Here is a 23,065-nt window from a genome sequence, read left to right as displayed (position 1 = left end):
TGGTGATCGATCTTGGGGAGATGCTGATCACAGCAATGATTTACTCACCCGTTACCATCTGTTTCACACTGATTGCACTCCCTACTTATTCCTTGTGTGTCACCTCGTTATTTGCCCATTTATTGTTCACTGTCATGTTAACTGTGCTCTCTTGTGTAGTTGGAACATGCTCATGTGTCTGTTGGTTGCCCCTCTGTAGAGGTGCGGTTACCTTCCTGATTGCAGTCGCCCTCGCCAGTTCTGTGCCCAGTTCATGTGGAGGAGGATTCCTCGGCCTCTGCCCGCGTCTCGGGGACTATATCATCTGGGCTTTGCTTCGCAACAAACCAGCTACAAGGGCTCTCTACGGATTGTTCCTGACTTCCACAAAGCACACACTTATATGAACACACCCTTCACAGCCCATTGCGTCTCACTGGATTTCAGCCTTCTGCAGCCAGCGTCAGGTGCACCTTATCTTGACATTGAGAACTTTGTTAATAAAACCATTGAACCATCATCTCTTCCATTTCTGTCCTTTGTCCTTTGTCCCCCCCCCATGACACTATTGATCCATGACCTTGCCACAACATTGTCATGATGGACTGACACCATTTCAAATTACGTTGTTGCAACGAATACTTGAATTTCACTTTTCCGGTTGTCACAATGTAATCAGTTACATTGCCACAACTAAAGTTTGGTCAACAAATTACATTGTAGTTAGGAAATGGCCACTTAATTTGGCTAACTGGAATTACAAAATGGCTGAATTTGCTGCTGCTTCTCAAATTTTGCAATGCAATTTGCTGTATTTTTTGGGGTTGTTTTGCAGTGAAAACTCACAAACCATCATTATATACCTCTGTAATTGTGTTAATTACATTTTAAATACAAATGTAAATATTTTAGTGCATTATAACTTAATATGCAGTTAGCAAATAAAAAAACAACAAAAAAAAAAGACATGCACACAAAAATATCACACAATTAGGTGAAAGCTGTGGGTATTGAAAAAGCCTTAATTATTTTTATATTATAATTTTCTGCCTCAGAGAATGCAGTAAAACTTATCCAAGTTTAAAAGACGTACAATAAATCTGTAAGCTAAAAACACAAATGAGGATTCAATAATTAGGCCTGATGCCATTATTACATTGTCTGATATTTAAATCTGGTATATGACAATATACAGCCGTAGCCCGTGCATTTTAAGTCTAGGCCTTCAGTGCGTTCCATGCTATTAAGAAAACACAGTTTCACAATGAATAAGATGCCGTATGCCCATCATATATTATGTGGCAGTCAACTAATAATACCAACTGACATTTTAAAAACACATCCACGCACGAAAGCCAGAACCAAGATGGTCTAATACCAAGAAAAAGCTCTCTAATAATATTTGCGATTTAAATGTTTCTTGCAATAAATTTTGTTTCGTCAGGGTACACGGTTACTTTTCAAAACTTGATCCGACACTGAATGCTCAAGCTGCATAATTTACATTTAGAAAACTCCTGATGTTGCTATAACAATACAAAAAGCACTTACCAATTTACTTGAAGTGAAAATCAGTCCTCCTTTCCTGTTTAATTAATCAATTGCACAATCATGCAGAACATCTCAGGTTTGTAAATCCATAAGGATCTCCTTCTCAACGGCAATACCAGCAGTGATGACAGCCGACTCATCAGCAAGATCTCGCGCTCTTCGCTTTCAAATTACGTACATCATTTAAAGCATGATTACATCACTCAAAGCCTGGACTGGGACATATCCTAAAGACCACACCCACAAGAACAAATAAATCAATCTGACTGGCTGATGAATCTGACGATCTGACTTTAGATGCTCATTCACTGCACTGTTGAGGGATTCTGTGGAAATTCTGAAGGCCTGACGGGGTGGAGCTCAGACTCACACGCAGTTTCGGCTAAGGAGCATGGCTTCGGGCATGCGATTTGTGCAACAGTTGTCACACTTTGCTTGTAAGCATCGAGGAATAAATTCTGATTGGATAAATTTTTTTTGTTTTTTGCTATTCGTTTGTAGATTAATTAGGAGTTGAAAGCGATTGAAAATACATAGGCAAAAAGGTCAATGAGAATGAAAGGATGAAAAAATATTTATTTATTTATTTATTAGGCATGTTATGCCAGCAGAGAAGGCTTTGCTGGCCCCAAGAAATTGCTACTGGCCATATACGAACAAATACAATTAGAGTTCATATATTTGAGCATTTATGCAAACATTTAAATTCCACAAGTGTTTAAAAAATATGTTACATATATGAACATTCTTGGAATTTTGAAAAAAACTTGGAATAATTTCACGGCTCCCAAAAGCTATCTTGTTAAAATACAAAGAAAGGAAAATGTTATGATGTTTCTTTTAACAGCACAAATCAGCACACACCAACAACACCGGTTTGGAGCGATTTGGACCACATGGGGTGGAGAGTGACATCATTGCTCCCAAATACAAGCTGTTATTTCTAAGATACAGATGTTGTTATTTTGCTAGCCATCTTAAATGGATCTTTAACTTTATCTGTCGTTCTATTGATAAACATAGTTACCTGAAGAACGTAGTTACACATACTTAGAACTATTGTTCATCGATGTTGCCACAACAACGTAATGACAGACTGGCACCGGTCCAAAGTTACGTTGTGGCTACGAATGTAGGAAATTCACTTTTCCGATTGTCACAACGTAATCAAATACATTACCACAACGAAAGTTTGGTCATCAAATTATGGTGCAGTTAGGTAATGCAAGAAAATGCATCGAAGGTTAAAATAGATAATAATTAGGACTGTTGCAATATTTAAATTTTCTGATATTTAAATCTGGCATATGGCCACATACAAAACAAATTCAATTAGAGTTAGTATATTCCTTCCGCCAGTTGGTGGCGCTATGACCGTGACTCACAAAAGCCACATCAATGTGATCAGCCTGCAAGGACAAACATTTGGCTCAATTTTGATGTAAATCACACCATGCATGCAGAAGATATGAGACATTTCCTTATTCCAATTTTCTAACATTATTTTATCGCGTCGCCATGGCAACACTGTTCGATATACCAAAAATCCTTTCGCAATTTAGCATCGTCAATGTCTTGGCATGATATCGCCCACATTTGGTACCTGTAACATGAAATCCCTCTGAGGAGTATTTCAAATTCCAGAGCATGCATTTTTCAACTTCAACTTCCTTTTGGGCAGAGCTTATGACTGTCAGTCGTCTGTTAAGTTGTCAGGCTTGATGAGATCTATATATGTACAAAGTTTGGTGATTGAAACTCAAAAGGGATGTGCTACAGAGCCCCCTGAACATGCCCATGTTCCAGGTGGTGCTGCAGAGCCCCACCTGCAACTTTGCCAAGCCCTAATGGCCAACGACTCTGATGTGTGTGCAAACTTTCAAGAGTTTTCACGCATGTTATGTACCCCAAAAGTACCGAAAACCTTGAAAAGTGGAATAATAATAATAATAATAATAATAATATTTAGTGCTTGAGCCCTAAATATGATTACTGTAAGACATTTTGCCCCCCCGACAAAATGTACAAGACTTTTTTTTTCTCAAATGTACAATAATGTATATAGGCCTATACAAAAGCCAAGTAAATAATACATTAGATAGCCTATGCTAAAATGTCACTAAAAATAACAGTACATTCTGGCAGTACACTTATTTGCAGTTTTATCAGGTATTTTCCTCTAGTGCTATATTATGAAAATTCACCATATTTTAGGCATTGGAGCAATTCGCTCATGATGGTCAATAAATTTAAATTCAGTCTGACAGACTCATTCGGCAATACGTCATACACTGATTTGTGATTAACAGCTATAAATATGTCTATTAATAATATGACACCGTATTCTGCATTATTTGCCCTTATGACACTGGAATTATTTAACTGTTTTTTAGCCTATATTTGTGATAAACACACATCACATTAGCCAGTGTCCATCTCTATGTGAAACTGCACTTGTTACAAACACATGAAGACACACTGACCCGATATTATGATCAACTCGTAACAATCAACACGTCCTGACAGATGAACAGAGGCAGAGCTATATTGCTTTTATAATAGATTTGTGAGTGCACAGGACACGTTTTTTGATTTTTATAGAGCAGCATATATTTGAGAGTGTACGTTCAGTTTTGTGCAAGAAAGAAGGAAATCTGCGTGCGATCGCGCAACCGGTACATGGATGTGCTCTGGCATTATATGCATTCATTCACAACATTTAATAGTATTATGACACCATAAAGCTACTGTCTATTAAACTGGACTACGTCCCATGTTTGCTCCAATTACTGCTTCTGTAAGACCAAAGAAGCTAAAAACTCTATGTAAGATATGTATGTTTAATTCAACTGAGTTGGAGCACCACATGCATTTTAGATCTGTATATTGTGATGTAGTAGAATTAACTAAAAAACTGAGGGACATAAGAGCACCCAGAGCTTGAATCATGGGCTTTCAAAAGACAGGATAAAAAGGAAATAAATAAATAAATGCTAATCATAAGATTATAAATGTATATGATAATTCTTCTGAATTATTGGAATATGTTTTTGTTTTTTATGGGATGGGGTTCTGTAAAAAGAAACCAACATTTTCCTATTAGACCACTGAATGTATGTAAGGTGAGGCTTTAAAAGGGGTCACGACATGAGGAAATTACATTTTCCTTGATATTTTGACATATGAGAGGTCATTCTACACTGACGGTCTCTACAGTGAAAAAACATCAACGCCTACTTTACATCATCGTATCCTTGGCCCCGCCCACTGGCGCTCAGTTCGTACACCGAGAGAGAGCAGGATAAACAGGCCTAGTGTGGCCTAACTATTCCTTAACACCTGAGGGGACCCATCTGGACTATTTTGAATTATTTTTGTATATAAACATGCACTACACAGACATGTGTCTGGCGCTGCTTTTAAAAGACACAGTTTCAAGTAACAACTCTGAAAAGGAGAACCAATTCGGTTTCATTCAGCTGCTGTGTGTCTCGTTTTGAGCACAAATGCGTCATGGATGCATTCTTTCGATCATCTATGCTATTTTTAATTGTTGGTGTATGTAAACATGCACTAGATGGACATCTTTGACAGTTTAGATGCATTTCCAGCAATGTGATAGTGCATGTTTGTGCATCACCGTGCTTTGGACTACGTATGTGCGTTTTTTTCCGGCTTATATCAGCATGGATTGTATGTTTTTTCGGCTCATATCAGCGTGGATTGCTTGTGAACCAGTCATAATATGATTCAAGCTTTGCAAAAGAACTGTTACTGAAGGATGAGGCAGTTAAAACACTTGGATCCGATCAAAAATGTCACTAAACCGTCAGTATGACTGGTTTATGGTGCTGAGAGTTAACAGCTGTGCATGAGATGAACAGTTTAATATATTTGGATGCAATGTGTTGGATGTGCGTTATGTATAAACCCTGAAAAGTAGTTTTTTTGTTGTTGTTGTCGTGGAGCTGGTTCATTCTCTTCTGACTGAGTTTCAAATATGGCTGTATTTGAGGGGCTGCACGACATCAGCCAATCATAACAGTGGGTGTTTATGTTGAAGTTTTACGGAGGCGCTTAGGTCAAAACTGAGCGTTTCAGACAGAGGGCTACAGAGAGGGTGGAAAATGATCATATATTACTAAATAATGACTGTTTTGGTGCAACAAAAAAAAAACCTTTACAAACATTATCAGTAGGCATCAGGGAAGATAATAACATTAAAAAAAAAAAAAAAAAAAAAAAAAGAGCATTTCATGACCCATTTAAATTTGGGTATTAAAAATGGAAGGCTGCAGTCAAAATATGCAGCAGAGTTTAAGGGGTTAAAATGTTAACCAGCAGCCATTCAAATACAATATGATATCCAGGTCTAGAAATCAAACTAGAACAGGCAGGCTCTTTTAGGGCTGAACGATTAATCAAAATAAAATCAAAATTGCGATGTATGACTACAACAGCTGATATTTAATGAAATAATCTGAACATGCGGATTATGGTTAAAAGGAATCACTTACATTGTTTGTTTGTTTTTTTTTCTGGGATGTGTATTATAATCGCAGCTTTTCAAAATAATCGCAATTAGATTTTTTTGTCCAAATCGTTCAGCTCTAGGCTCTTTTAGAGGCAAGTCATTTCCAGGAAAGTGAAATAGTGAGGTCCTATCAGTACAGCTCAGTCCTCATTCAGACCTTCCATCTAGGATCAGATGTTTATGCGACCGAGAGCAGGTAGATGCGAGTCTAAAGTGCAATGTTTCCCTCACAAGAACTGCACAAATATCCACACGCTAGTAGAACTAGGACACGGACACGTCACTGCTATCAAATCACAAAAAATATGACTAAATCAGACAAACGAAAGCTGCTAAATCTACAGACGTGTAAGTGGATTTGAAGTGTGAACATAATCTGACCACTAATCTGAGAAGAAACCGAAAGAGACAGAGGGGAAAAGTGAGACCGATGCAGTGAGACAGATCAGGTGCATCAATGCTCAGCTTCTCAACATACTTTAGCTCTAATGTAAATCTATTATTTGTTTGTTTTTCTGTGAAAAACGCACCTGCTCTGCTGCACACAGCCAGAAATGCACACACACACAGAACCAGGGCATCAATAAGTGGAGCTCTATAGTCATCTTTTGGTCATTGCATTACAAGTCATCTATTGTTTTCCAGCTGATGACAGCAATCTGATTTCTGACATCTGCATTTGCATGTTTGATTGCAGCAACTGCTCATGCGGCTTCTGTATTACTGTATATTGTACAGAATGAGTTGGTTTAGCTACTTTGAAACTGTAGCTTCCAAAGCTATCAGCAACTCCGAATTTATAGTTAAACTCAGTCAAGCTGCCCTATTGAAGAAGTAGCTAGCTACACTACAAGCTACTAATAAAAAGTAGCTAACATTGAAATATTTTTTTAGGGTGACAGCATCTCAACAGATCCATTTACACTAAATACCACCATTTAGAAAACAACATAATTTAACTCAAAAACATAATGATAATAAGCAGCATTTAACTACACTGTAAAAAGTGATTTGTGTGTCAAGTAAATTTGATTAAAAAAATGTACACAAAGTTTATAAATATTACGGATATATCATTTTTGAAATAATTGCTCTGCATTGTATTGAAAATATTGGGTACATTTAAATAATACGTTTAAGAGAGAAGACAACCTAATTATTTTGGGGAAATTTGTGCTATTTTGTGATTTGATTTACGGACATCAATTCATTTGAAAGTGAACATTGTGAATTGTCTCTTTTAGACCAGATGTGTTCAATCTAGTTCAATGAACTAACCAATTAACCAAGATGAAGAGGTAACATGATTACACTAATTGACTGTTGGACAGAGATCATGGTTTGTATAGACATCGTAACTATGCAAAATGATGCATTTTAAGTATTTTTTTAAAGTCATTAAACTTGTATGATGCAAAATCTTTAGTCATGGTGCAGGCTATTACTCGGTTATTGTCTTTTTTGGCTTTCAACACTAGCATTCAAAGCTAGCCATGCGCTCTAAATTGTTAAAAAGCTAGCATTAGCTACGTTGTTAAGTCCATTGGCATACCGTTCATACACCTGATCTATCTTAACTTTTAACCTTTAAAACGAACAAAAATTAAGCCTAGCATTTAAAAAGACTACAATAACAAATCTTGAAAATAAGTGTACTTACATGGATATTTTTAAATGCATAACCATATGACTTTATGTTCAGACAGATGCTTTTGGAGCATCTTACATTTATTGAATCGTGTCTTACTAATTTTCAGCATCTCTAGTTATACTTATGACACATAATGTGTACCTGGAGCTAGAAAGCCCAGAGCTTATTTAACTAGTGACTAAGACTAGCTATCTGTGGATTTATTAATCAAATGACCTAACATATCAATGTTTGAATTTCTAAAAATAATTTTTGCTTTTGGCCACGACACATGAAACACCATGTGACCTATTGGCTTAGCATGTCACTTGTGTGCGATCCAACTGGCAAACAGATAACAAGTTTAAAGAACCTATCAGCTTGCGCCACAGAGTTTCATGCCTTTCGTGCCTGAACTTTGGTCATCAAGATTATGAGTTTATTAGCATTACCACCAGTTGGTCTCTCTGTCTAAGGTCATGAGATGTTTAAAAGTAGATGATTGAGCTCATAATAAGAACAAGACTTTATTACACTAAACAAAGATGATATTCTGTGTCTAGAGGTCCAGAAATCCTTCAAGTATTTGAAGACATAAAACGCATTCGCATCGTATTTAACTTCCTTTCTGTGACACATTTCAGAGAACTGAACATTCAGCAGGAAAAAATGTAGGGTGGGACTTGGTTGTATCCAGCAGGATTTGATTGGATCAAGAAATGTTTGCTATGATATTATAGGTACATAAAAATCGTTTCACAGGGGGTGAAAGTTATTAGGCTACATCTTGATGAAAAATGGTGAAAACAAACATGCTTTCTTGGGAATAACATGTACTGAATCTTTCACAAGAAGAGCAGGAATGTGTATTAAGAAATTAAACGGAGTAAATTTTGATTTCATGTTGGCTAAAAGTGACATCATTTGAAAACAATATTTGACTGCCTCAGTGTTATGTTGAGTTCTGCACTGTGTGTGCAAGAGACACATCTTGGATAGTTGTGACGCATTATATTTTAATCACAGCAATAATAATGCATATATTATTTTAATGTATTTCATATCTGCTTACGTTTGTTGTAATTTTGACTTTTATATTCTAATAAAACGCACAAAACTAAGGGTCTCATTCACTAATAATTGCGTACTTATGTGTGTGGAAAAATTCTCACAAAATGTCCATCAGACTCACAAGAGGTGTGTACGAACAGTTATAGTGAATGAGACTCAATCTGGACTTGACTGCAGATACACTGCAAAAACAAAACCACCTCAGCACAGGTGCATCTGTCTAAAATGATCAAACCTCAGAGAATGTGCTCTGAATATGAATGTTTTTGTTAATTATGAACAGAGGATAAGAAAGAGCAGCAGTAATTATGGATACAGAGACAGAGTGTGAGTTCAGAGTCCCACAGGTTGTGCTCCATATAATGAGCTCATTAAGTGTGTGTGTCTGGAGAGCTGACCAACCTCATGAGCCCATTAACCACTAACTGATTCCATGATAACTTTATGCAAAGTCTGGTTTAAACACTTCTTAATACTTAGTCAAAAGTAAGAGGGGTTTCTTCTAAAAGTAACCTGTTGATTCATTTCAAACTTCCTGTTTAGTAAACGTGTCAATACAGGCAAGACATTTCACTGGGTCTTAAATATCTATGACAGCATCTGCGACATGCTGTCAATAACCACATAATTTCACTATTTAAGATTTCGCTAATTACCACATAGAGTCACATCATTATATCAAATCTTTCAACAGTGTGGTCATGTCAGTTTCCCTCTAATTTGTGTTATTGTTGAGCAAAACCATTCCCACAAAAACAAACAAAAACACAATCGGCAATAAGCACAGTGCGAGTCGTGGAATCCGTTTGAATTCTCTGGTGCAAACCTCAATGAAAACCCTCGGTGAGTAAACAAGTTCAAAACCACATTAAATGGCTCTGTCAAGAAATAAAATACAAAATGTACCATGTATTTACTGTAGTAACACTAACTGTATTTACTATAGTATTTTTTGCAGAAATATATTCATGATATCATATTATAACTACAGCTCTATTCAATTTATACTATGCTACAAGAGGGGGTGAGGGAATATCATTTATTTTTGTTACAACTATGGCAGTTTTAAAATGTTTAGGTTTTGTATTTATCATTTTTTTTAATGTGTTTAGGATACTGTTTTTCATTACAAAAATGTAATAGTTTGTTTTTATAAAAATCGTGTTACATCTAACCATGGTAGTCAGTGTTTCCCCTAGGATATTTTTCAGCAGCGGTGCTGTTGTGCATGCATCCACAAGCCCACAACACCGGACCCGTATTAACAGTGTTGTTTGAAGAATAGATTAAAACAGGGGTGTCAAACTCAGTTTAAGCTAGGGCCACATCAGGGTTTATTTGTGCCCTCAAAGGGCCCATTGAGCACCTGCTTTGGTAGCACTCATGCAGTTAGCACTAATATTACATATTATGTGCATTGAAATGCACATTTGACAGTACAGCACTGATTTTGAGGTTGGGATGCAGATGACTGTTATGATATTAACAACAGTAACATTTGTGTGAAAAAATGAACACCTACTTTTTATATGGCTAAACTGAAATATTCTGACAGTGTGAATAAGTTGGGTCTCCTTTACAGATTCCTTTCATTCAGGCTCCTACTGATTAAACTACAGTCATGTCTTGGAATTTCTGAAGGCAAACAAAACAACTTACATTTTCCAACAATCAGACAGCATTACAAGAGAACAGATTTTCCACAGATGGAAAACTGATAACGAAAATGCATCATAGATCTTCCATAGTATCCATAGTTTGAACAATGGTTCATGGTAACCATGTACAACCATGTATGGCTCCTCACTACCATGATTAGTAACTATGGTTTCTATATAAAGAACTATGGCATTTTTGTAATGTAGAAAGTTTTTCTGCCACAACAACCATCGTTAATACAGTACAGTTAGTGTTACTACAGTAAATCCATGGTACATTTTTGTAAGCGTTGCAATCTGTGAATTGAAAAGCCTTCTAATTTGTTTTCTCCTGTTTTCTTTGTCGGTGTCATTTAGAATGTAGGGGCTGTTTGTTTTAAACTAGTTTCATCACCGACACAGAAGAGTTTTGCAACAGACAATTCGGTACCGCATTCAAACGGGTTTCCAATCCCCGCCGCGCATCTCACTGGGTCACAAGCGCATTTCAATTAGTCTGTGCAGTTGACACCAGTCCGTGAATTACCGCACCTGCTCTGCCCTCGTGCTGCTATGATTAAGCCATGTTGATAATTGACCCATGTAGCGCTGTTTCATTCTGCTTTTGAAGCGAGCAAAATGTGCTCCAAAACATTCAGATGACAGGGGAAGGCTCATTTATATTCGTTAGGAAAGTGCTAACTGATTGTTCAGGGAGACGTTCCGGTCACCTGCCATCCTACATTTCAGAAATTATCTTGCAGACCACTTGAAATGAAGCGAGTTTGACGTGTGTTATGCGGTGACGTCACTGTGAGTATGTGCGTGTGTGTGTGGTGGAGTCTCTTTCTTAGTGTACAAAGTGCACAGCTGACTGGGGCTGGCAAGCGTTATGTTGCATCAAGAATATTAAATGAACCATGTGAAATCCCAACAGTGGCACTCGTAATTCAGCAGTGGTGCAGTGACAATAGGGGAAATGCTGGTAGTGAAAATCATGCTTGGTTTTACCAGTGGTTATCATGGTCTTGTAACAAATACCACTGTTTAAACTATAAAACAATAAATGGTACATTTTCATAAAGGGCAAATGCAAAATAGAAGCAAAGGCTTTAAAGCAGGGTCAGTTCTAGACATTAAGAAGCCCTAGGCAAAATTTATGTTGACTGAATTCGAATCAATAAGATGAAAGGAGTCATATTATGAGGAGAATAATGTATCGCTATATAAATTACGTGTTAATGTTTTACCTAAATAGATGTTATAGATAACCTTCCTGTTGTTAATACCAGTAAATTTACATCTGCATTCCAACTCAAAATTCCCTACTGTCGAATGAGCATTTCAGTGGGACAAAATATGCAATATTATTGGTAATTGCACTTATTTTTGTAATAAAATAATAATAATAATAATATCTATTTTATTATTAGTTTCTTTGAAAGTTAAAGCCAAACATATTGCAAGGGAACGCAAACTATTTTGAGGTAACGCAAACCTTATTGCAAGGGAACGCAAACTACTGCGAGGTAACACCAAACTTATTGCTAGGGAATGCAAAACTTATTGCGAGGGAATTCAAACTATTGCAAGGAAAGGAAAACTTGTTACAAGAGAACGCAAATTATAGTGAGGTAATGCAAAACTTATTGTGAGAAAAGGAAAGACTCATTACGAGAGAACGCAAATTACTGCAAGATAACGCAAAAATGATTGTGAAGAAATGCAAACTACTGCGAGGGAACATAAAATATTGTGAGGGACCACAAAAGTTTGCGAGGGAACACAAACTATTGCGAGTGAACAAACTATTGTGTGCAATACTTATTGCGAAGAAAGTAAAGACTTATTACGAGAGAATGCAAACTCTGCGAGGTAACGCAAAATTTACTTCAAGGGAACACAACTTATTGTGAGGGAATGCAAACTATTGCAAGGAAAGGAAAAACTTATTGTGAGGGAACACAAAACTTATTGTGAGAAAGGGAAAGACTTATTACGAGAGAACGCAAACTATTGCCAGGGAGCAGAAAATATTGCGAGGTAAAGCTAAACTTATTGCGAGAGAACACAAAACTTATTGCAAGAGAACGCAAACTATTTAGAGGTAACGCACACATATTGCAAGGGAACAGAAAACATATTGCGAGGGAACGCAAAACTTTTGTGAGGGAACGTAAAACTATTGAAAGTTAATGCAAAATTTATTGCAAGGGAAAACAAACTATTGCGAGGTAATGCAAAATTTATTGCGAGGAAACACAAACTAATGTTAGGGAACGCAAACTATTGCAAGGTAATGCAAAACTATTGAAAGGTAAAGTGAAACTTATTGCAAGAGAACGCAAACTATTGCGAGGTAACGCAAAAATATTGTGTGGGAGCAACATCAGCTTGGAAGAACACTGGTCATGTTCTGCCAAAAAGAACAATTACTTTGCTTGGCATTCACACAGGGATACCAGGAAGGGGCATAAAAAAGGGAAATTATGTAACCATCCATAAAGCACCGTTTACATGGTGCTAACTCCACCCACATGAATTGCATCAGTAACACCAGAATTTAATATGCCTAAAAAAGTAGCCCCACCGCTGAAAAGACAATTTACATAACTTTTAAGCTCAAACAACACACACACACACACACAAACACTTTTTGTACAAAAAATTAATAAAAGCACTTTAACAAAAATATGAGCATCAGATGTCAGCTTTTAAACCCTTCAATGCACTTGCCCTATAAACTTCCATGAATGTGTATTACTGTAAACACATTTCTCACACATTTATACTGATTGAGTTGATCTTATTTGTGGTAATCGACAGCACGTCACAGATCCGGGACATAAACATTCATTTGAAAATAACCTGGAGATTCCTTTAACTGTACAGCACTCAGTCGTGGCCTTTACCCAGATTTATGTGTGCACACAATTCATCTCATCTGAGCCATGTGAGCACACAGTTACTGCTGAGTCACACACAGGCAGGGTTCACACAAATTTACACACACACACACACACACACACACACACACACACAGAAATATGGAGACAGAGAATATGCACCATAGTATAGCTTTAAAAGCACTCGCTCTTCTACATCGGACATGTCCTCACAGAGGTTTTTTTTTATGTCTTTACAATCATAAGTCTCCCTTCAATATAAGATGAACAGAAATGAGGGGAAATAAAAAATAAACAGAAAGAGGAACATAAGATTAGAAACACTTTTCATAAGCTTGTGTTTTCAACATATACTGTAAAAACCTCAAATGCAGACAGTAAAATCAGCAGTCTTAAACTGATGCTCAGAATGAAGTGTCTCTACTCCATTTATTGTCACTTAACAACACAACTGTTAAGTAATAGTTCACCTAAAAATGAAAAGTCTGCCCTTTACTCTTACCCTATCAAAACCTGTATGACTTTCTTCTTTCATGGAACACAAGAGGAGATATTTAGCAGAATGTTCATACTACTCTTTTCCATACAATGAAGACATACTGTGACCAGGGGCTGTCAATCTCCAAAAAGGACCATGAGTTTCATAACAGTAATCCATATGACAGTAACTGTACGCTTCCTTCCTAGTTTTCTGAAGCCATACGATAGCTTCTGTGTAACAGACCAAATGCCATTATTTTCTTCAAATCTTTACCTTAACCAAAGCTCTTCAATCTCATTTGCGCCTGCATATATTCAAATATGGTGCATTATTACAACCCTCTTGTACTGTAGAAATATGAATAGGAATTTACAAATGTTCAGATAACAATAAAATACATCTAGTGGAATGAACCAACACTTTTTGCAGGGACATAGAGCAAACAGAGCCTGAATAACAGGCTTTCAAATACAGCATTAAAAATACAACGATTACATCATCAACCCTCCTGCCACCACTGCGGAGCCAGTTATGAAAATATATTACTACGTGACGCAAGTAATAGGCCTAACCTAAGAAATACAAATCAATTTTATTAAAAATATTAGAAAAACAAAAACAACAAAAAATGACCAAAACCTGCACCAACAGGAACAGGCATCAAATTATTTGCTTTCCCCATATGTCTCTTTCAGCCCGCAAGTTCTTGTGCGTGTCTGCGACCAGCAGTCAAAACAGGTTTTCAGCTTATCAAATAGATACTCCATTTTGCAATGCTTTAACCTCAGAGAATGTAAATATGCTTGTTTTCTTTTGTAAAAATCTGTGTTAGATTATGTCACAAAAAAGGTTCAGTTTTTGCCTACATTTATCTAGTAATAAGACGCCTTTGAATTGTGGTTTAATTCCATGGCCCGCAAACTTTTCTTTATCTTGAATGATGAATTCAAGTTGAATAAAAGTTGAATAAAAGTTTTTCAAAAAGACAGATGTTTCATCAATCTCATTATTTTCACCTCAATGAAATTTTATTATAATGTCTTCCAGATAGGCTGTATTTCCTTAACTGTGAAATTTCTAATTTACACCGATGAGCCAAAACATTATGACCAACTGCCTAATATGCTGTTGGTCTTCCGTGTACCGCCAAAACAGCACAGACTTGCTGAGTCATGGATTCTACAAGACTGCTGAAGGTGTCCTGTGGTATGTGGCACCAAGACAGCAGCAGATCCTTCAAGTCCTGTAAGTTGCGAAGCGGAGCCGCCATGGATCGGACATGTTGGTCCAGCACATCCCACAGATGCTCAATCGGACTGAGATCTGGGGAATTTTGAGGCCATGGCAACACCTTGAACTCTTCATCATAATCCTCAAACCATTCCCAAACAATGTGTGCAGTGTGGCAGGGTGCATTATCCTGCTGAAAGAGGCCACTGCCATCAGGGAAGACTATTGCCATGAAGGGGTGTACCTGGTGTGCAACAATGTTTAGGTAGGTGGCACGTGTCAAATTGATGTCCACATGAATGGTGAACCCAGGGTTTCCCAGCAGAACATTGGCTAGAGCATCACACTCTCTCCACCGGCTTGTCGTCTTCCCACAGTGCATCCTGGTGCCATCACTTTCCCAGGTAAATGGCGCACACGTACACGGCCATCCACGTGATGTAAAAGAAAACGGGACTCACCGGACCAGGCGACCTTCTTCCACTGCTCCATGGTCCTACCCATTGTAGGTGCTTTCAACGTTGGACAGGGGTCACCTGACCGGTCTGAGTCCACACAGCCCCATACGCAGCAGAGTGTGATAAACTGTGTGTTGTGGCACTAGGGCTGCCCCTGACCAAAGATTTTCCTAGTCCACTAGTAGTCGTTAGTTTAAGTCGTTAGTTTAAGCCATTAGTCGACTAGTTGACGCACGCTTATGATATTAATTTAATTACATATATATATATATATATATTATATATATTGGGGAGCATCAGAAAATGGTTTGAGTTAGAGAGAAATAATACTAAACTGTAATAATGAGCCTTTAAAATATACATTTTACAAGCGCACACATGGAGTGAGCCGCAGCAACACCGGCAAAAGCTGTAATGATTCTGAATGTGTCGGAAAAACCAGCAAGGAGACTGTCTGAACATTTAGTTTATTTATAGAGAGAAATGCATATTAAGTTAAACATGCAGTAAGTGAGGTAGTAATTTAGCTTCCCCACTCCCCACAAACACTTGGATAAGCCTAATAGCGCATATTTATCTAGGTTATCTAACGTTAGAGCGAGAGGCCATGCTAAGTGGCTAACGTTAGGCTACTTATATGTTTCAAATGATAAGCCATGTTTGAGGTCGATGAATGATAGTCGAACGTTTGTCTGCAGAGTTTGCATGTTACGTTCTTGGGGTCATCCTTTACCCTCTAGAAATGATCCCACACTTTGGATTTCCTGCCCGACAAAATTAATTACCGTATGGCCCAGTCGTGTAAACGATCATGTCTGTCCGTCATTGACTGCGTGACTTTGCCACTTCCTGTGGAGTTTTTTTTTTTTCTGCAACAAACTGACCAATCAAAACTTGGTTGACCAAGACTCTTCTCATCGACTAACATTTGGTCTACTATTAGGGGGCAGCCCTATGTGACACATTCCTCCCATAACAATAATTAAAATTTTCTGTGACTTGTGCCACAGTAGACCTTCTGTTGGTTCGGACCAGACGGGATAGCCTTCTTTGCCCTCGCACATCGATGAGCCTTGGGCGCCCAACACCCTGTCGCCAGTGGATGTGGTTTGTCCTTCCTCGGACCACTGTCGATAGGTACTCACCACTGCTGAACAGGAGCACCCCACAAGCCTTGCCGTTTCAGAGATGCTCTGACCCAGTCGTCTGGCCATAACAATTTGGCTCTTGTCAAAGTCGCTCAGATCTTTACTCCTGCCCATATCTCCTGCATTCAACACGTTGAATACCAGAACTGATTGTTCGCTTACCATCTAATCTACCCAGACCTTGACATGTGGCCTTGTCATGAGATGATCAACATTACTCAATTCACCTGTGAGTGGTCAAAAAGTTTTGGCTCATCAGTGTATGTGCTGTTTTTATCAATAGCATCTATGTTACAATTCATGTAGGTTATAGGTATAACTGCTATATTTACTGAAAACAATTGAATTAATTTTCATTGCAGGACCAATAAAAGCAAACCTAAGCCTGTTCTACATGGAATTCACCAAATAAAAGTTACCTAACATATTAAAAAATAAGCACATTGTTGAAAATTACTAACAGGTAAGCCAAGTCTATGGAAAAAATAAATAAATAAACTGAAAAGATGAGCATATTTTGCCACATACATCCTAATCTACTACAAAATATCACAGCTGTTCGGTTAAGAAAGTTAGCCAATAACAGTTAAAAAAATAACCAGGATGGAAAAACATAGGCCTATGAGAAACTTAACCCTAAAACCTGACATCCACTCACAGAATAAAAGATGAACTTGATGAACTGGCAGGGTAAAAATAATGTGGACAAAATAGGCATATTTTGCCTACAATAGCCATTTACTACTTAGACCATACACATACATCTTTTTAACATATCTACGTGGACCTGAGGCAGTTAATCCATGAACTTGAAAAGCTTGCTCGATTGCTGACATGCATGAAGTTACTTGTAAACCGGTAGAACCGGTGGATCTGGCATTCCTGCACCACCACCGAAGTGAATACATTCCCATCCTTTGCTCGTCTTGCATTGTGACATTTTTCTGTGCACGCTGTGAGTGTAAGCATGCACGGTCTGATGTAAAATGAAATGTATAGCTACACTACAGATATCCACCTTTTAAACTTGTATTTCTTAATATATTTCAAAAAGTAACATCAACATGACAGTGATTTAAGTGTAGCCTTTATAAAAATATAAAGCAAAATGTAAATGTTTAAATAAAATATTGAAATGTTTAACTGGGAAATAATTGCTAACTTCCGGTGCCGACTAGCAGCAGCAGTAGCCTAACATTTGGTTTCGCACATCCATAAATGCTTTTAACGTTTTAATCATTTGATTAGTATCTAAAAACTTTAGTACATGACAAATACTGGGCTACCGTTTAATATATTTGACAGAATCGCCATTGGGGTATTTGTCAGATCTCGTGAATATCCGATTACATCATGCTAATGCACAGCCCTATGTGGAAAAACATGACAGAGCTGAGCATTACAAATGAGAACACAGTTCAAAATCACAGAACTCAGGTCAAGACCTCAGCCGCATTCAGTCTCAACCTGCAACCGTGTCTGCATATATACGGCATCATCAACCTGGACAACACAGACACACAACACATTGCGATTACAAAAGCATGCTAAACAAAAGACTGTGATTTAAAATTCGGTACATGTTTGTTGAAACTCTATCACATGTCCTGTTGTGGGCAAAAACAAGCAGTTCCTAGGTACATTAGGTGATTTACTATCAGTATGAAAATTAACGACTGTTAAAAACTCTCAGTGCAGCTCAGGCTGTTTGTTGTGACATGTTACATATGGCAGGTTCAAGTGTGCAAGTCACTGACAGCACTGCTGTCTGTCACTCAACACACAAACAAACACTCATTCAACTTTAATGAATTTAGGGTGTGAGCGGCACCCACACTGCAGGAGGTACTGGACAAACGACTGAAAATAAAAGTACTTCACTTGTGTGAAAGAGAGAGCATGTCAAACAATATGAAGCACCTGTGGAGATCAACTATTAACCTTAGTTTCCATGTCAGGGACTATTTCTAGTCAACATGACCACAAGGGAAGTCAGCATGTTGTTTCCGAGAGTTCCAGTACCCTAGGATTGGCCATATTATGCTGACTCACCGACAAGCGTCATCTCTTATCATGCTGAAACCAGAAAGTAATTGCGATTACATAAGTAATGAGCTTGATTCGGAGGCTTCATTTTTCCCTCTAACATTACATTTTTACTCCACTTATGATTAGGTTTGGGTTGAGGGTTTCAGTTTATAAAATACGTATTTCAGTTCACTGAATTGTAGCCTTTACAGCTCAAAACAACTCGCTTTTGGCGCCCTCTGTTTACATTTCATTCGGAAAATGCAGCTCACAGGTGCCCATATGCCAAGAAGGGTCTCTCTGCATCCTGCAAGACTAGTACAAGACACACCCACTACAAGGCACGCCCACTGCAAGTTATGTCCCCTTCAAATAACCAGCGAAATGCTTGAGTCTTGCAACCGTTGGATGTCACATTCATACACTGTGTTTGTTGTGTTTATTTGGAGTCCTGCAAAAACCCTACACCTACCCAAAGTCTTTCTAGCAAGTCAGTCCACTGTCGGCCATCTTTGAAACACTCTCGGGAGGCTATTTCCAGTCATGACAGTGCAGCTTCTATCTACTTGAATGGGGAAAGACTGAAATCTCCAAAACGGTTGGTCAAGATTATGATCAAAGGACATATTTCAAATCAGCAGTCAAATCTGGTATCATAATTTGTGCTTCTTTACCTCAGATTAAGCTAAAAAAGTACATTTTACCAGCCTGCATAACTAATGCGCATGCACGTTCTCACAATGATTGACAGGCAATGTCTGTATCCAGGGGCGGACTGGCCATAAGGAGAACCGGGACTTTTCCCGGATGGCTGGCCATGAAATGGGCCTGAACGGGCTGCGACTGGCTGAAGAGGGCCGCAAAACAATAAACCCCCCCCCCTCCCCACACCCAACAACTTTTGGGCCAGCAACACCACCCAACCACTCAACAACTTTTGAGCGAGCGAACAACTTTCTTTTCCCAGTCTGCCCCTGTCTGTATCTAAAAGGTGATTGGCTCTTTTAACTGTAAGGCACCTAACCCTACCCATAAAGATTAAAACATAAAAAAAAGTTTGTAAAAAAATTAAACATACCACAAATTAAAAGTTTTATTGAATACAATCAGACCGTCATATCACTAGGTGGTGACCGTGAGGAGAAATGTAATGAAAATGAAGAGGTGAAGTCAGTGGTATGCTAACCTAATATGTTAACTGGCTAGCTTGTGAACTAACTGGAGAAAACAGAACAGAGAAATGTTTAATTTCCTCATTTATATCTTCGGTTTAATAATATGATATGTGACGTCATTTAAAAGTTATTCTTAGTTATTTTTACAGCTATTGCATAGGATTTTACTAGTTCTTGTAACCAACAGAATGATCCAAGGAGGGCGTTATTTGAAGCGGGCGTGTCGTGTAGTGGGTGTTTCTTGACGTCTTGCCGGAAGCAGACAGATACACTTGCATACGCCCAACAACAGTTACCGCTTTGGCCACTGGGGGCAATGTTCTGCATTTCGGTAAGCACAAACTGATTTTAGCTAAAGAAAAGTCAACCTACTGTTTCCGATTTCACTGTGAGATAAGCCTGGCTGTGTCTTAAAGTATCTCTGACTAAACACACCTAAGTAACCTATTTCAAATGTAAGCCATGCCTTAAATTAGGGTAAGTCAGAGTATCTTAATTCACATTTAATGATTTGCACATTTAAATTGCAAAAAGAATGATTAAATAACGGCAGAAACAGGTCATTAACATATCATCAGCCTTCCCACTTCTGAATCTGTTTGCAATGCAAAAGAGATCAGTGCTATTTTTAGAGCTGCGAGAATCACAAACTCCCTTAGCTCTGTACATAAAATAAAGAGAGTTTTCTGTCATTCCATTAACTTTATAAGATTTTATTACCGTATTTATTTGGATATTCATATTTTAAGTACTTACCCCTTACAAAACATTTACCATACAGTAGTACTGTAGCCTAAACTGTAGTTTCTACCAAAATGCCATAGTTTCTAGAGTTATTTTCACTGCTGTAAAATCCAAATGAATTAATATGCAATCTCCTTCAAACATTCTAAGAGGCTTTCAAGATATTTATTTCATTGTTTCAACAGTGGTGGCTCATAAATTACAACAGAACTATGGTATTTTGGAAAAACAACTGTTACCATGGTGAAAATCTGACAATATGATGTCTGAGATGCTGATATTATTAAGTTTGATGAAAATTACCTACTCCTTTTTTTAACACCTCTTTCAGTGCGAATAAATTGTTATTCCTGTCTGACCGTGAAAGTAAAATTTACTTGTTGTAATTACTGATTTGTCTACTTAATATATTTTGGGACATGCTAGAATACAAGTTCAGGCAAACATGCAAGGTGGATAAGAGGGGGACAACTGTACCCGTCGCATAATAAACATGGTAGCATAGCAAATGGTCCTTCTAGAGTTTTGTTAGCTTTTATTCAGTCAGAAGGCTTAAATAAGTTAGCAAGACAAATTAATTAATGAATTAATTGATAGAAAGCCAGATAGAAAGACATATTATACAGTGATGAATTGACGGATGATAGATAGATGTCACATGATGCCTCGTATCAGGGTTAGGAAAACCAAGAAACGAGTTTCAGCTGAAGTGTTAAAATTGATACATATGCGGGGCCTGGGTATCTCAGCGAGTATTGTCGCTGACTACCACCCCTGGAGTCGCGAGTTCGAATCCAGGGTGTGCTGAGTGACTCCAGCCAGGTCTCCTAAGCAACCAAATTGGCCCGGTTGCTAGGGAGGGTAGAGTCACATGGGGTAACCTCCTCGTGGTCACTATAATGTGTGGTTCTCACTCTCAGTGGGGCACGTGGCGAGTTGTGCGTGGATGCTGTGGGGAATAGCGTGAGCCTCCACACGCACAACGTCTCCGCAGTAACGTGCTCAACAAGCTAAGTGATAAGATGCGCGGATTGAGGGTCTCAGATTCGGAGGCAACTGAAATTCGTCCTCCGCCACCCGGATAGAGGTGAGTCACTACGCCACCACCAGGACTTAGAGCGCATTGGAAATTGGGCATTCCAAATTGGGGAGAAAAAAAAACAAAAAAGAATTGATACATATGCAAGCATTAGAAATATTTGAAACCAATCCCAGAGTATAAAATGTGTAAGTATATTTCACTTATGTTCATATAAAAAATAAATTAAAAAAAAATAAAATAAAATAAAAACCTGTAGGCCCGACAGCTTATTTACCACAATACAAATGAGTGTTACAAGTGTCCGTCATGGGAACAGTTGTTACAAAAGCTCGAACTGTAGAAAATATATACAATGTTTGAAGGTTTTTGACATGCTTTCTGATAGACAGAAAAAGGCATCTCATGTGGGAAAAAAAGAGAAAAAAAAAAAAGTTTATCCTCGTCAGTATTTGTGCTTTATAGCAAAAAGCAAAAAGGGTTATAACTGTGCTCGGTCTACCATTTTAATACCCTAGCATTCTTTGAAGTACCTTCTTCTTTAAAGTATTTCATGGCGACAGTTACCCATCAGTAACATATGCCTGAAGTACCATTGTACTACTATGGTTTTTGGACATAGCACCATGCTAATACCATTTTGGACATTGTATCTTATGCCATGAAAATACCATGGTATATGAATATCATTATCATTCATGATTAGACTGCCAGCACTACACCATGGTACCACCACAGTGCTTTTCTGTAAAGTTAAACATAAGCTGTCTGTCAATCATCCGCGACTGCATCAATGTAAAAATGCAGTCGAGATAATAAAATTAAACAGTTCTCATATCTAATCATAGACAGAGCAGATATCAGCGCGGTTGCTATGTTACTCGTCTGTCTGGAGACAGTAATGCGATTCATAGCAACGACACATACATGATGATGGGCGTGAGCGCAAACTTACCAGTAAACATCTTCATCAAGCTGAGATGCCTCTAAAACAACACACAGCGTCCTGCTGCTCGTCAATTAAATGTCCACTGTGGATGTGTCCCTGTACATCTCATCTTATCTGTTTATGATTCACTAACAAGGAATCAAGGAAGCGAGCGGAGGAGGAAATGTCCAAATAATACAGACTAGAGCAATCACACTCTTGTCCGTGCGACCAAGTGATACACGTCTCTCTTCAATCCAATCCGCTTTGAGATTGATTAAAATGTCTGGTACAATGGGCGTGTGTTTGTTTTGGTGACCCACTGGAAGGGCTCTGACCTGGACAAAAGCGCAGGATAGAGGCGCCCCCTGCTGGATGATGAGATGGGACTCACGTTTATATATTATATTATATTATGTTATATTATATTATATTTAAATTATAATTAAAATGTGTTTAATTCTTTGATGAATGCGTAAATCACAAAGGAAACATACATCTTTTTTTATATATATTTAATTTTTAT

General features: G+C 38.0%; 1 protein-coding gene across 6 annotated transcripts in view; it reads right to left on the bottom strand.

The window, feature by feature from the left end:
- Positions 1-22,766, bottom strand: part of LOC127452146 (testis-expressed protein 2-like) — a 61,114-nt gene extending 38,348 nt beyond the window's left edge. For 3 of the 6 annotated variants that reach the window (XM_051717392.1, XM_051717394.1, XM_051717395.1), the window contains exon 1: positions 22,567-22,764. The gene's annotated coding sequence lies outside the window, so the exon portion shown is untranslated. Of the gene's footprint in view, positions 1-22,566 lie in introns of all 6 variants that reach the window. The other 3 variants (XM_051717390.1, XM_051717393.1, XR_007899206.1) reach the window with 2 other exon arrangements.
- Between the last annotated feature and the right edge of the window lie 299 nt (positions 22,767-23,065).

The sequence above is a fragment of the Myxocyprinus asiaticus genome, chromosome 14 (assembly GCF_019703515.2).
Source record: "Myxocyprinus asiaticus isolate MX2 ecotype Aquarium Trade chromosome 14, UBuf_Myxa_2, whole genome shotgun sequence".
NCBI lineage: Eukaryota > Metazoa > Chordata > Actinopteri > Cypriniformes > Catostomidae > Myxocyprinus > Myxocyprinus asiaticus.
This window is presented reverse-complemented; position numbering and strand designations above follow the sequence as displayed.